Source organism: Pinus tabuliformis, chromosome 1_2, assembly GCF_031772625.1.
Source record: "Pinus tabuliformis cultivar Carrire ecotype Pingquan chromosome 1_2, CPIR1, whole genome shotgun sequence".
NCBI classification, from domain to species: Eukaryota; Viridiplantae; Streptophyta; class Pinopsida; order Pinales; family Pinaceae; genus Pinus; species Pinus tabuliformis.
In genome coordinates, this window is record NC_142298.1 from 168,611,431 (window position 1) to 168,624,511 (window position 13,081).

The 13,081-nt window shown below is 39.8% G+C and overlaps 1 pseudogene; it reads right to left on the bottom strand.

Moving 5' to 3' along the window:
* The window catches only part of LOC149205024 (protein unc-13 homolog), a 100,189-nt pseudogene extending 87,476 nt beyond the window's left edge, over positions 1 to 12,713 (bottom strand).
* Between the last annotated feature and the right edge of the window lie 368 nt (positions 12,714 to 13,081).

Here is a 13,081-nt window from a genome sequence, read left to right on the forward strand (position 1 = left end):
CTTGCACTCCAAGCTGGTGCGATGGATGGAGGAATATTCGAATGGGGGATAAGTAAATGAGGAGGATTTACCTCGTAAAATCCCTCTCCCTTGTCCCATTCGAGTTTTAACCTTAGTATTTGTAAAATAATCCTTGATTTTGTTCTTCAATCCTGCATTCAATGCATATTAGTCCACTAGGCATAATATCCAACTCTAACTCATCTCACAAACAAAATATAATCAAAAACATGTAATAAGTTGTGAGAAAAGTTGGTTTGACTAAACTAGGAGGTGAATTAAGGCCCATATAATTACCCAATGATGAGGCTCATAAGTGTGCTCTTCTCGCTAGAGCACACAATGCATCCTCAAGCCTCATCATTGGGTAATTATAAGTACTCGCATCTATATGTACTAAATAAATTGAACTATTTCGGTGGCTTTGGTGCTTAACTTGTTGGAAAAGTGTTGCGATTTTTATAACATTTGTTGCATCTATGTGAACTAATTCATTTGATGACTAACGATTCTTTCATATTATGTGTGTCGGTATTTACTAGATTAGTACTATTACTTTTTGTTTAGAGACTCCCTTTTGTTCCTTACAATGAAAGAACCTTGATACATTTGAAACTGAACATTTCATAAGTCATACTCTCTTGCTCATTCAAAAGGATTTGTGCGCTACTCTCTTATACAAATTATTTAAGCCAAGGAAAATCTCAAGAAAATGGAAATCCAACCATATTTTCAGATGGGACTTCTATACCAAATGGTGTGAGGTCTAACTGGGACTTCACATCAGGGAGATCCCATGTATGGAAGGAGTCAATGTCGCTAAAATTTTTGTGCTAGAAGGAGGGAAATCACCTCTTTATGGTTGATAATTCATCTCACCCTAACAATAGAAAATTTGTGCAAGGAAGTAACGGTCTAATTTCTAATCCAACTCCTATTCCTGAAATTGGAGAATCTTCTCACCTAGGTTTGGGATAGAGTTTTGAAGTTACTTACAATCAACTACAAACAATCATGCCCATTACTCAGTAGTTTGCGAAAGCTCTTAGATTACTCCATATTCCTCATAATATTCCTCATACTATGAAATAGAAAGAAATAAATGGCACTAATGTATTGGTTTCATCGGTAGAAGATTTGGGTTTTTCCACCCTGAAAGAGTTAGCATAACCCTTAGAATAAACAATTTAATAGGGGGATCTTCCACCTATTAGGGAAGAGGTTGACGAGGGATATTTTCAATTATATATTAAGGAGAGGCTTGGGCATAACAAAGACTTGAGCAGTGAAGGAGAAGACTCTTCTGATTCAGATCGTGAGGAGGAAGGAGGAGAAGATATGGTTGCTCAAGACTAGGATTGGATGGCCCAAGGGATACTTTCTATTTCGAAAAATATTCATAAAATTCCCAAATATCTAAAGAAGTTTTTATCTAAGTTTGATCCTGAAAAGAAAACTAAAGTTGAATATCATATAGACAACTTGTACATGCATTTAAGAATGATTGAGGTATGCTTTGATAATGTTGCTTGTAGAATTTTTCTGTACACTTTAGAAGGTAGAGTGTCTGTATGGTATCATACACTTCCAGCTAATTCAATTTGCAATTGGAGGGAGTTTAAGAAATTGTTCCTACAGAATTTTTTGGATGATAAAACTCACTTATAGTCACCAATTACCTTGAGTACCTCTACCTTGAGGGCCCCAACGCCCTGGTTTTTTAGTAATCAACTGAATGGATTCCCCAACACCCTAGCAAGCCACAACTCACCCTAGCACCACCCTAGCACCCTAAAATGTTCACAAGCCCCAACCTGTAGGTGACTTCATACACTTGCCTAGCACCTCCCTACCACCCTATAATGACTAAAATAAGACAAGACTGTGGATTTCCAAACTTATGAGCCTCATCATTGGGTAATTATATGGGCCTTAATTCACCTCCTAGTTTAGTCAAACCAACTTTTCTCACAACTTATTACATGTTTTTGATTATATTTTGTTTGTGAGATGAGTTAGAGTTGGATATTATGCCTAGTGGACTAATATGCATTGAATGCAGGATTGAAGAAGAAAATCAAGGATTCTTTTACAAATACTAAGGTTAAAACTCGAATGGGACAAGGGAGAGGGATTTTACGAGGTAAATCCTCCTCATTTACTTATCCCCCATTCGAATATTCCTCCATCCATCACACCAGCTTGGAGTGCAAGTAGGCAAGCCATGAGGCTTAGAAGGCAGTCGAGCAAGTGAGAGACAAAGAGCTAGTTTATCTCAAGTTAGGGAGCCGAGCCTCCTATACTTTAAGGAAGTCATTGGGTACTTCAGTTGTATAAGTAGAGAGGCCTAGAGCCTCATTAGGATTCATATTTTTGTTGTAAAACTCTAAAATAATTTCGAGCTCCAGACTTGTGAAAGTTTTATTGATGTAATTTGTTGTTTTGGTAATAAGAATGAGTTTTTGTTTTGAGCCAGCACTGAGTTAATTCAGAGCGCTAAAGCTCTTGGGTTAGGGACCAACCCTAGTAGCCAAGGCTCCCCTTTCCTGTACATGTATGTCTAGTGTAGTTTCATAGCTTCATTGTTAATTTTCTTTTAGATGCATTTCCACTGCAAGTAGTGTAGATTGGATTGGTTGTTTATTAGTTTGATTCCATTTGTGCCTTACTTCAGTAGCAGGTTAGCAGGGATAAAAGGAGCACCATAAGGTTGTCAGCAGGTGTCTCGGCCTCACTTCCTCCCTCTGGGATCACGATTTGAGGAAGGTGATGAGCTCATCATTTGGTAATTATATGGGCCTTAATTCACCTCCTATCTTAGTCAAACCAAATTTTCTCATATCTTATTACATGTTTTTGATTATGTTTTGTTTATGAGGTGAGTAGAGTTGGATATTATGCTTTGTGGTCTAATATGCCTTGAATGCAGGACTAAAGGAGAAAATCAAGGAATTTTGGCAAAGACCAAGGTCAAAACTCGAATGGAAAAAGTGAGAGGGATTATAGGAGGTAAATCCTCCTAATTTACTACTCCTCCATTTGAATATTCCTCCATTCATCACATCAGCTCAGAGTGCAAACAACCAAATCATGAGGACTAGAAGGCAACCGAGCAAGTGAGAGACAAAGCACCAGTTTATCTCGAGTTTGGGATCCGAGCCTCCATAATTTTAAGGAATTCGTTGGGGAATTCAAATGTATAAGTAGAGAGGCCTAAGACCTTAGTAGGATTAGGATTATTTTTTTTTTGTAAAACTTTAATCTATTTTGAGTTGCAAAACTTGTGACAGTTCTATTGATGTAATTTGTTGTTTTGATAATAAGAATGAGTTTTGTTTTGAGCCAACATTGAGTTAACTCAGAGGGTTGAAGCTCTTGGGTGAGGGCCCAACCCTAGCAACCAAGGCTCCTCTTTATTGTACATGTATGTTTAGTGTAGATTCATAGCTTCATTATTAATTTTCTTATTAGATGCATTTCCATTACAAGTAGTGTAGATTAGATTGGTTGTGTGATAGTTTGCTTCCATTTGTGCCTTAGTTCAAGTAGCATGTTAGTAAGGAGAAAAAGGATCAGCACAAGGTTGTTAGTAGGTGTCTTGGCCTCACTTCCTCCCTTTGAGACCATGAATTGAGGAAGGGACCCTTAAGCAGCCCCAAAAACACAGATTTCTAGGTCTTTTATGAGCTTTGAAGTTTTCTGTCTTTAATTTAGTATTTGGTTAATGTTGCAAGGTAGATTTTATTGTCATCTTTTCCATATCCATTTCTGCAATAGGTATCACTCATGCTTTCATTCCTTTTAGCAACTTTCTTCACGCATAGTATAGGCAGTTGATTCATTAATTCTGATTTTCTAGTTTATGAAAAGGTATCTTGTTGCATAGATTTTTTGGAAGACAAACATGTTTTATGCAGAGCAGTTGCTTTAGAAGGAGACTAAGACTTCATAGCCAGCATCCACCTTCCACTTCATCCACCTTAGCCATCCCTTGTTTTCACCATCACCTTCACTAGTTTTTCATCTTTTTTCATTGAAATTCTCCCAAACACTAAGCAAATCTAGCCATCTATTATCTTGGGTATTGACTCTTGGGTGATCCTAGACCTTCTAACACTCCATTCCACCCATCACACACCTTTCCTAAGCCTCCCATCACCTCCAACACCTCACATTTAGCTCTCGGCTATATCCTGTAGGTTTCCTGTAATTCCTACAGGATCATCCTGTAGGTTTCTAGTACATCCTGTAGGTTTTCCTGAAACAGCCTGTTTTGAGGCTGAATTGATGGAAAACCTCTAGGAAGTCACCAAAATCCTCCTAGGGACCCTCCACACCATCCAACCACTTCATCAACCTTCTAGCCATCCTAAAACACCCTTAATCCACCTGCCACATCCACAAGAACAATTAGTTTGCATACTTGATTTTGCATAAAAAGACCAAAAAAGAAAAAACAGATTTAGTTTAGTCTCTTTACTTGCACATTAGTATTGTTTGATGCTTCTTACTTCTGCAACTTAGATAGTAGCATTTGTTTTATGTTGATTTAGCATTTCTGCCTAGCATAACTTCTTAAATGGTTAATTAGGGTATGGTGTGGTTTAGCATTACATGTTGACCTCCATCATTACTATAGTTGAGTAACTCTCTTAGAGTAGATTTACCTTTCTTCCATCAAAGAATCAAGCTTCTTCTGACTCCATAGAATTCTGGCTTGGAACCCCAATGGTCTCTCGCCAACTGGACAATGACAACAGGCAGATCCATCACTTTTACTTGTGTATACAACACTGTCACCTCCAAATTTGTATGAACCCCGGGTTGATAAGTAACACTGGTAGCCTAGGAGTTGCAACATCCTTGCTGCAATACTGGCACTCATCACTTTCTGGCGCCATTGTTGGGGAGGTGTCTGAGTAGAATGTGATTACTACTTTCTTTTCTTCTATTTCTTATCTTTAATATTATGCCATTAGTTTATTTCTGCAAAAGTAATCTAGTTGTTTCCTTTCTTTCATTTTTCATTATATGCTTTCCTTATCATTTTGTAAGTAAGATTTCAATTTAGCAAGTAGTTTTTTTCTTTCTGTCAGTAATTTTTATTCAATCAACAATTTCAATTGTGCAAGTACTTTCCAAGTTTAAAAAAATACAAAACCAAACCAAAAATATTTCTTTTCATGCCTCGTAGGAATAGGGACAACTTAGGGAAATTTTTGCCAAATACCCCCATTGCATCCAATAACCAACCTTCTCTCTTCTTCGGCGGCTGTGAACTGGAGGAACCCTTAGTTGAGCAACCTGACATATTTGAAGAACCTACAGGGGAAGAAGAAGAAGAGGAACCCATCCCTACTAAACCAATGGTTGAAAAAACAATGACAGAGGGAATAGAGAGAGAGTTGAGGGTACCTTCCCCATCAGGGAAACTAATGGGGATACTAAGATGAAAAATATAAGCCCCTCTACCCTACCTCATTTCCATGGCCTGACCACAGAGAACCCCGACACTTTCCTGTTTGAGTTTGTTGTTATATGTCGAACCTATGACTATACAGATGATGAGAAAAAGTTAAAGCTATTTCCATCTACCCTCAACGATGCGACATTCCACTGGCTCATGGGTTTACCTGAAGATAGCATCACTACTTGGGCTTAGATGCAGTAGACCTTTAATAAAAAATATCGGGACTAATGTTAGTCAAATGATACTACAGAAGAAATTTTCAGGATGACCATAGGCAATGATGAATCCCTAGAGGATTACAAAGAAAGATTCCAGCTTAGTTACAAAAGGGTCAGGTGCACACTTAACCCTGAGTCACTAAAGCTGGTCCTTCTTAGGGGAGTAAGAGAAGATCTTCTGGATACCTTACATTTTTTAGCAGGAGGAGATGCCTACCAATTACCCTATGAGGATATCAAGACTGTCTTAAGAAACCATTCTAGGGCAGCCAAGAAAAAGGGTAGGGGTAGTCAACCTATGGTCAGTACATCATCTTCCAACTCATCCACCAAGGGTGAAATTGGGAACATGCTGAAATATTTCAAAAGTGAGATGCTGCAAACCCTTTCCTTACAAATGGACACCATGAACATTAATAGGAAGCAGGAGGAAGCAGAGAGAGCCTTGGAAATGTTTTGTCCTAGATGCACCAGGAGGCATCCTAGGAATGAATTTCCATTGAAATCTATTGAAATTTTCTCGGTCTATGAAGAAAACCACTCCACAAAAAATTTCCCTTCTTTTCCTGGACTCAAATCTGTATATCAACGAGATGAAGTGGTCACTGAGCACCTTTGCTACATTAACCAAAGGAGACCTCGTGGGCCTAGACCATAGTAGCAGGGAATGCAAGGGTCGTCCCATGCATATTACAACCCCAACCAAACCACAAACATGCCTTATTGGGGACTCCTTGCTCATCCTTCCTGGCCTATACCTCCTCCTTGGTCCTATGCATCTCAGTATCACTCCCAGCCAGCCAACTAGTTATTTCAACCTTATGGTCTACCACAACCTCAGTGGAATGCACCACTCTAGGAATGGAGGCCCCAATACAACAATGCTCCAGCTCTATTGCCTCCAACACCTGCCCAACCACATCTCATACACTCTGCTCCACCCAAGCAACCCTAGATGCTTGCACAGCCAAATCTGAACCTGAACAACAGGCAGGCTTAGCAAGTATACAGTGGAGAGACATCATATCCAACTTATGCTGTGGAAATCTAGGAGATTAACCTGAGATCTGGGAGAGTTCTCCCAGATAACCAACCTCCACCTCCACCTAGGGAGGTTGAGGAAGAAAGAGAGGAAAGAAACCTTAAAGTAAATCCACCCTTTCCTGAGAGATTAGCCCAACCACTCCAGCCTACCCCAAAAGAGACTGAGCTTCTGGGAGAATTGAAAAATATATGTGTAAAGATTCCACTTCTCCAGGCAATAAAAGATGTTCCTATTTACAATAATTTGATTAAGAAGAAGTGCTTCAAGCATCCAGGGAGGCAAAAAAGGGACGCCCCTACCATTAATGTCAGTGGGCAGCTGTTTGATTTAATGCTGGGGTAGGTAATCTGTCCAAAATATTTGGACCCTAGAAGCCCTGTAGTAGATGTGCACATCAATGGCACCATTGTCCCACACACTCTGATCGATCTTGGGGCTACCATTAATGTGATGACCAAGGACGCCATGCTCAAGCTCAACCTGCAAGGTTCACTGAGGAAGACCACAACAATTCTGCAACTTGTAGACCGTTCCACAATAACCCTTGAGGGAATTGTGGAGGATGTGATGGTCTCCATTGACTCTTGGGAGTACCCTTCTATATCTCCAGCCTAAGGCTAATCTTACTGGTTACCCTCTCATCCTTGGGAGGCCATGGTTGGCCACTACCGATGCTTACATTAGCTGCAGAGATGGGAATATGACGATCAAGAATGGGCATATTTGCAAGTAGTTAGTCCTATACCCTCCTACTCAACCTTCTCTAGAGCATGACTTACCTTTATGGTTGGAGGAGGAGGAAGAAGATGAAGTTTATTTCGCCCAAATTTATGCTTTAGAAGCAACCATGGGAGGAGGACAACAGGATGAGGATGACTTGATTGAACACCTACTCCAAAGTCCAACTCTCGGTTCATTACCCTTAGAAGAAGCAGTAAAGGAAACCTAGAACAATCATCCAATTGACTTATGCTTGGCTGATTCCAACCCACTCTATGTCAAAACCATAGAATTCAGCCCAGAGAGAACCTTGAAAATCAATCCATCTCTTTCTTCTCTCCAAGAAGAGAAATTATGAAACATGTTAAAGGAAAATCTAGAAGCCTTCGCTTAGAGTTACAAAGAAATGAAGGGAGTACACCCCTCAGTGTGTACTCACCACATATACATCAAAGAAGGTTGCAAGCCGGTCTAGAAACCACAAAGGAGGATGAATCCAGCTCTTAAAGATATAGTCAAAGAAGAACTGCAAAAACTGCTAGATGCAGGATTCATTTACCCTATCTCCAACAGTGAGTGGGTCTCTCCTTTGGTGTTAGTTCCCAAGAAAAATGGTAAGTGGAGAATTTGTGTCGATTACAGGGAGTTGAACAAAGCCACAAAGAAGGATCATTTTCCTCTACCCTTCATTGACCAAGTGCTAGATGGCCTGGCAAGGAAAAGGTTTTTCTCTTTCCTAGATGGATTCAGTGGGTACAACCAAATCCAGATTTGCCTAGAAGACTAGGATAAGACCACATTCACTTGTCCTTGGGGTACTTTTGCCTATAGGGTCCTCCCTTTTGGCCTATGCAATGCTCCTACCACTTTCCAGAGATCAATCTTGAGTATTTTCACCGAATTAGTCCATGATGTGGTGGAGATTTATATGGATGATTTCACACCTTATGGCTGTGATTTTCAAGGAGCCTTGTCTAACTTAGACAAAGTACTGCACAAATTCATTGAAATTAGCCTATCTCTCAGTCCTGAAAAATGTGAATTCTTAATGACTGCAAGGACCGTGCTAGGTCATTCAATATCTCAACAAGGGCTGCAAGTGGACCCAAACAAAATACGTATCATTTAAAGGGTCCCACCTCCTCAAAAGCAGAGAGATGTCAGAAGTTTCCTAGGGTTAGATGGATACTACTGAAGGTTCATAAAGGACTTAAACAAGTTTGCCTCTCCTTTATTTGGTTTGTTGGCCAAATACTTTGAGTTTATATGGTCAAAAAGTTGTCAAGAGGCCTTAGGCATCCTAAAGGATAAGTTAACCACTACACTGATTCTCTGAGGCCCAAATTGGGTCCTACCCTTTCATATTCATGTTTATGCCTCACACAAAACCATAGGAGCAGCTCTAGACCAGATAGATGAAAAACCGCCTTATGCTATCTATTTTATAAGTAAGAATTTATCAAAGGCTAAACTAAATTATACAGTGACCGAAAAGGAACTCCTAGCTGTTGTGCATTCATTAAACAAATTCAGGAATTATATTACATGCTATCAAACATTTGTGCATACTAACCATGCTGCAATCAAATATTTAATGAACAAACCAGATGTGAATGCTCGAATTAAAATATGGTTACTTTTATTACAGCAATTTGATCTAACCATTGTTGATAAGCCTGGTAAGGAAAATGTTGTTGCAGAATTTTTGTCTAGAGTAAATTTGCCTGCAGGTGAAGAAGGAATGGTGGATGACCAGTTACCAGACGAGCACTTGTTTGCTATTTCAGTTCTCTCTCTATGGTTTGTTGATATAGCAAACTATTTGGTATCATCACAGTTCCCACTGTTATCACCCCAAGAAACTCACCTAGGTTGTATATCAGTGATGCTCGGGAACATTTCAAACTCAACAAAAATGTTGGAAAATGGTGGATGAATGGAACAAATGCTGCACATTCAAGCCAGATAACCACTTCTACTATGATTGACCCCAGACATGGGTTAACACCCCTAGACTACAAGGCTTTTAACCACCAATTACTCACAGTTTGAGGAATAAGTGATGATGGAGAACACTGATCACACCAACAGATACACAGGACCTTGTGATGGCCAGCTGCAACCAGTTAAAAGGTCTGTAAATCTATTATCTAATACTCAGACATGATGATAGCTCCCTGGCACTAAAACAATAGAAACCTGCACACAAATTCAATAATACTAGCTAGATCCTAACACAAAGGTGGGATGACAGCCCCTCTAATGCTAAACATCTACAGCAAATGAACAATGCATGACAGGCACAGCCTGGAACAAAGAAGAAGTGGAAAATGAGCAATCGATAATAAAAGAAGCTTGTGTTAGTTGGAAGTGAAGACCAGAAGCTGCAGGTCTCACAGTAGTTACAGTCTCCAGAAGTTGAAGCTTACAACAGAGTAACACTCATCTAACATTCATCAACCTGATTACATCGTTTTTCTGAGCATATATAGAATCTGTTTACAAAAATATCTGCTAGGGTATGCGTGGAGGTGTCTTAATTGACCACCAACTGCATTTACAAACTATTATGATCTTATGATACATTCTGACTGTTTTAATTAACAAATTTGACATTCTCTGGTACTTTGGTGTACTGCTTGAACAGGTGGAATGTTTCCTACATAAATGTCCATAACTGCTGCTAAGATTCAACTGCTCGAGGCAATACTTTCTCGTCCTTGACCGTGTTGTTCTTGAATGCAGGTAACTGAGGATTTGAATGCGCTGAAAACCAGATCATCTCTTGCTTCTTCGCCCGCCCAAGATTGGCGAAAAACACAACGATATACATCAAAAATGGATGAATGGCCGAGGAGGAACACTGGCCGTTGGATGACAAAATGGATGGTGCAGATTGGATCAAGATAGCTATCGGGAAATGGCGTAGATAGGTGAAATAACATGGGCTGACGGATAATAAAAATCAACGGCTAAGATTTAATTATGAAGGATATCGGGAGATGGATGAATGTGGTGAATAAGGGCCGTCAGATCATGATCGGGGAGATCCGAAGGTTGACGGGAGGCAGAGTTGATCGCGGGTTAATGGGCGGGGAGCCGTACTGGAAGGGTGGTAAACGGTTTCCCCACACCGCTTTATGGCCAAGGGTGGTTTACATACAGGGGCATGCGATCCAACAGTTTCATGACACGTGGCTGGTGGAATACCACATCCCCGCGGGTTATATAACGTGCAGGTTGACGGAGCGGGGTTTGCGTACAACGTTGGATCAATGGGTGGAGGATCGAATGGTGGAGAATCAAAACATGAGTTTAGGTTAATGTGACAGGTAAAGCTGCGGGCCCGAGATCTATTAAAACTCAGGGTTATGAATCATATTATATGCGTGGTGTTATAACAAAAAACATAGGTTAATATGATTTATAAAGGGCTATCTGAGTTTTTAACGTTAAACACAAAAATGCCCAGGGACTAAAGGGAAAAGGCAAACGGGATTATGAAGGGATTAAGCGAAAAACACAGGAAAAGGAAGCCATAAGGGTGCAATTGAAGTTTGAGTAAATATGGGTTTACACAGGGTTTAAGAAGAAAACAGGGATTAAGGGGTAATGAGGGAAAATAAGGAGAATGAAGGGGAAGAACAAATCCACTACTATGAACCTCTCGAAAGCACAAGCAGCACTGCCAAACTTGCTTTTTTCCCATCAAATGCTGCAAACTGTAGCAGAGCTAACACTGGCTCCTTCTGGGGATGAGATCCTCCATGTGAGGTCTCAATAACCTGTAGACCAATTGCCTTCCAGCTGAAAGAAAATTAACCAAAATTCCTAGCATTCCATTGGGCATAGACTCTACTTTGTCTGCACAAAACTAATAAAAACAAAACATTTACAGCCTTTAATACCAAAGACCTTAAACAACATAAACCTTCAAAAACCGCCCATTAATTGGGCCATCAAAAATTGTTTCTCCTCCTATACTTTTCAGTATGAAGGTGTGGTTCCCTTGAACCTGTGAAATGATGAAAGGCCCTATCCGGAAAGGATCAAATTTCCCATGATTGCCTTTCTTCTCTTTTAGTGCATCCCATTTCAAAACCAAGTCCCCAATCTAAAAGTTATTTATTTTTGCCTTCTTTTCAAAGGCTTCCCTGACCTTTCTTTGATGTACTGCAGCCTTTTCCCCCAGCTGTTCTCTAATTTGATGTAACTCTGTCCAATCAGTGATTCTGTTTGCCATTTCTTCCTCTTCCTCATCCTGCTCTGTTTGAAGGAATTTTGCCACAGGGAGAGTTAGCTGAATTGGAAATACAGCCTCAGTGCCATACACCAGCTTGAAAGGAGACATGCCTGTGGATTTCTTAATGGTCAGTCTGTCAGCCCATAGTGCATACTTGAGCTTTGAATCCCAATTCTTTTTATTGTTCTCTAACAGCTTTTTGATTATTCTGATCAGACTTTTATTAGAGGATTCTGCTAAACCATTTCTCTGTGGATAGTAAGAGGTGGAATGAACAAGTCCAATGCCCATTCAATCACACATTTCCACCAATTCTTTTGCCCTGAAAGCTGTTGCATTATTTGTTATTAGCTTATGTGGACAACCAAATTTGCTGAAAATATTCTCTGTTAAAAACTTGATGACCACATTATGATCAGCCTTCCTAATAGGGACTGATTCAATCCACTTTGTGAAATAATCAGTGGCTACTAATATCCACCTGTGCTGACCACTGGAATGCGGATTAATTTCTCCAATGAAATCCAAACCCCACTGCTGAAAAGGTCCTTTTTCCTGAATTGGCTTTAGGGGCAGGGATTTCAACTGCTGTCTTCCTTCAAATCTTTGGCACCTGTCACAAGATTTAACAAAAGTAAATACATCAGAAAATAAAGTGGGCCAATAGTACCCAACTCTGAGAACTTTATGGGCTGTAGTTTTCCAATAATGGTTCCCTCCACACATGCTGTTATGAAACTGATGCATAACTTCTTCTGACTGTTCTTTGTCTAGACACCTTAGCAGTATTCCAGCGGGATCCCTCCAATAGAGCAGATTTTCCATAATGCAATACTTTGCTTCTCTAAGTTTTAAAGTTCTGGCCTGACTTTGAGTAAATCCTGAAGGGATCTCTAGCTTCAGCAAAAAATTTATTATTTCAGCATACCAATTACATGAAGCTAGATTTTTAGCCACTAATTGTTTCCTTACTGTTTTAGCTGTTTCCTCTTCTTCTGCCTGACCACTTTCTGCCATTGTACATAGGAAATCAATATCTAAAGACCTGCAATTTTCTTCAGCTAGTAACTTGGAAAGACCCTGTCCTCTAACCAGCTTGGTGGGCTTCAGCTCTATGTTAAATTCAATCATTTTTGCAATCCATTTTGCTCTTCTCCCATCAGCATCAGGTTGAGTCAAGACATCTTTTATTGCAACAGAAGGTATATATGCAATTATTTTCGAATGCAAGATATAAACTCTGAAAGCCTTTAAGGATTTAATAAGAGCATATGCCTGCTTTTCTATAATATCATACCTATGGGTGATTTTAGGGGCGAATGTTCACCTTTGGCGAAATTAAGGAGTTTTAAATTTTTAGTGGGCGAATATTTTGTATCATAGTA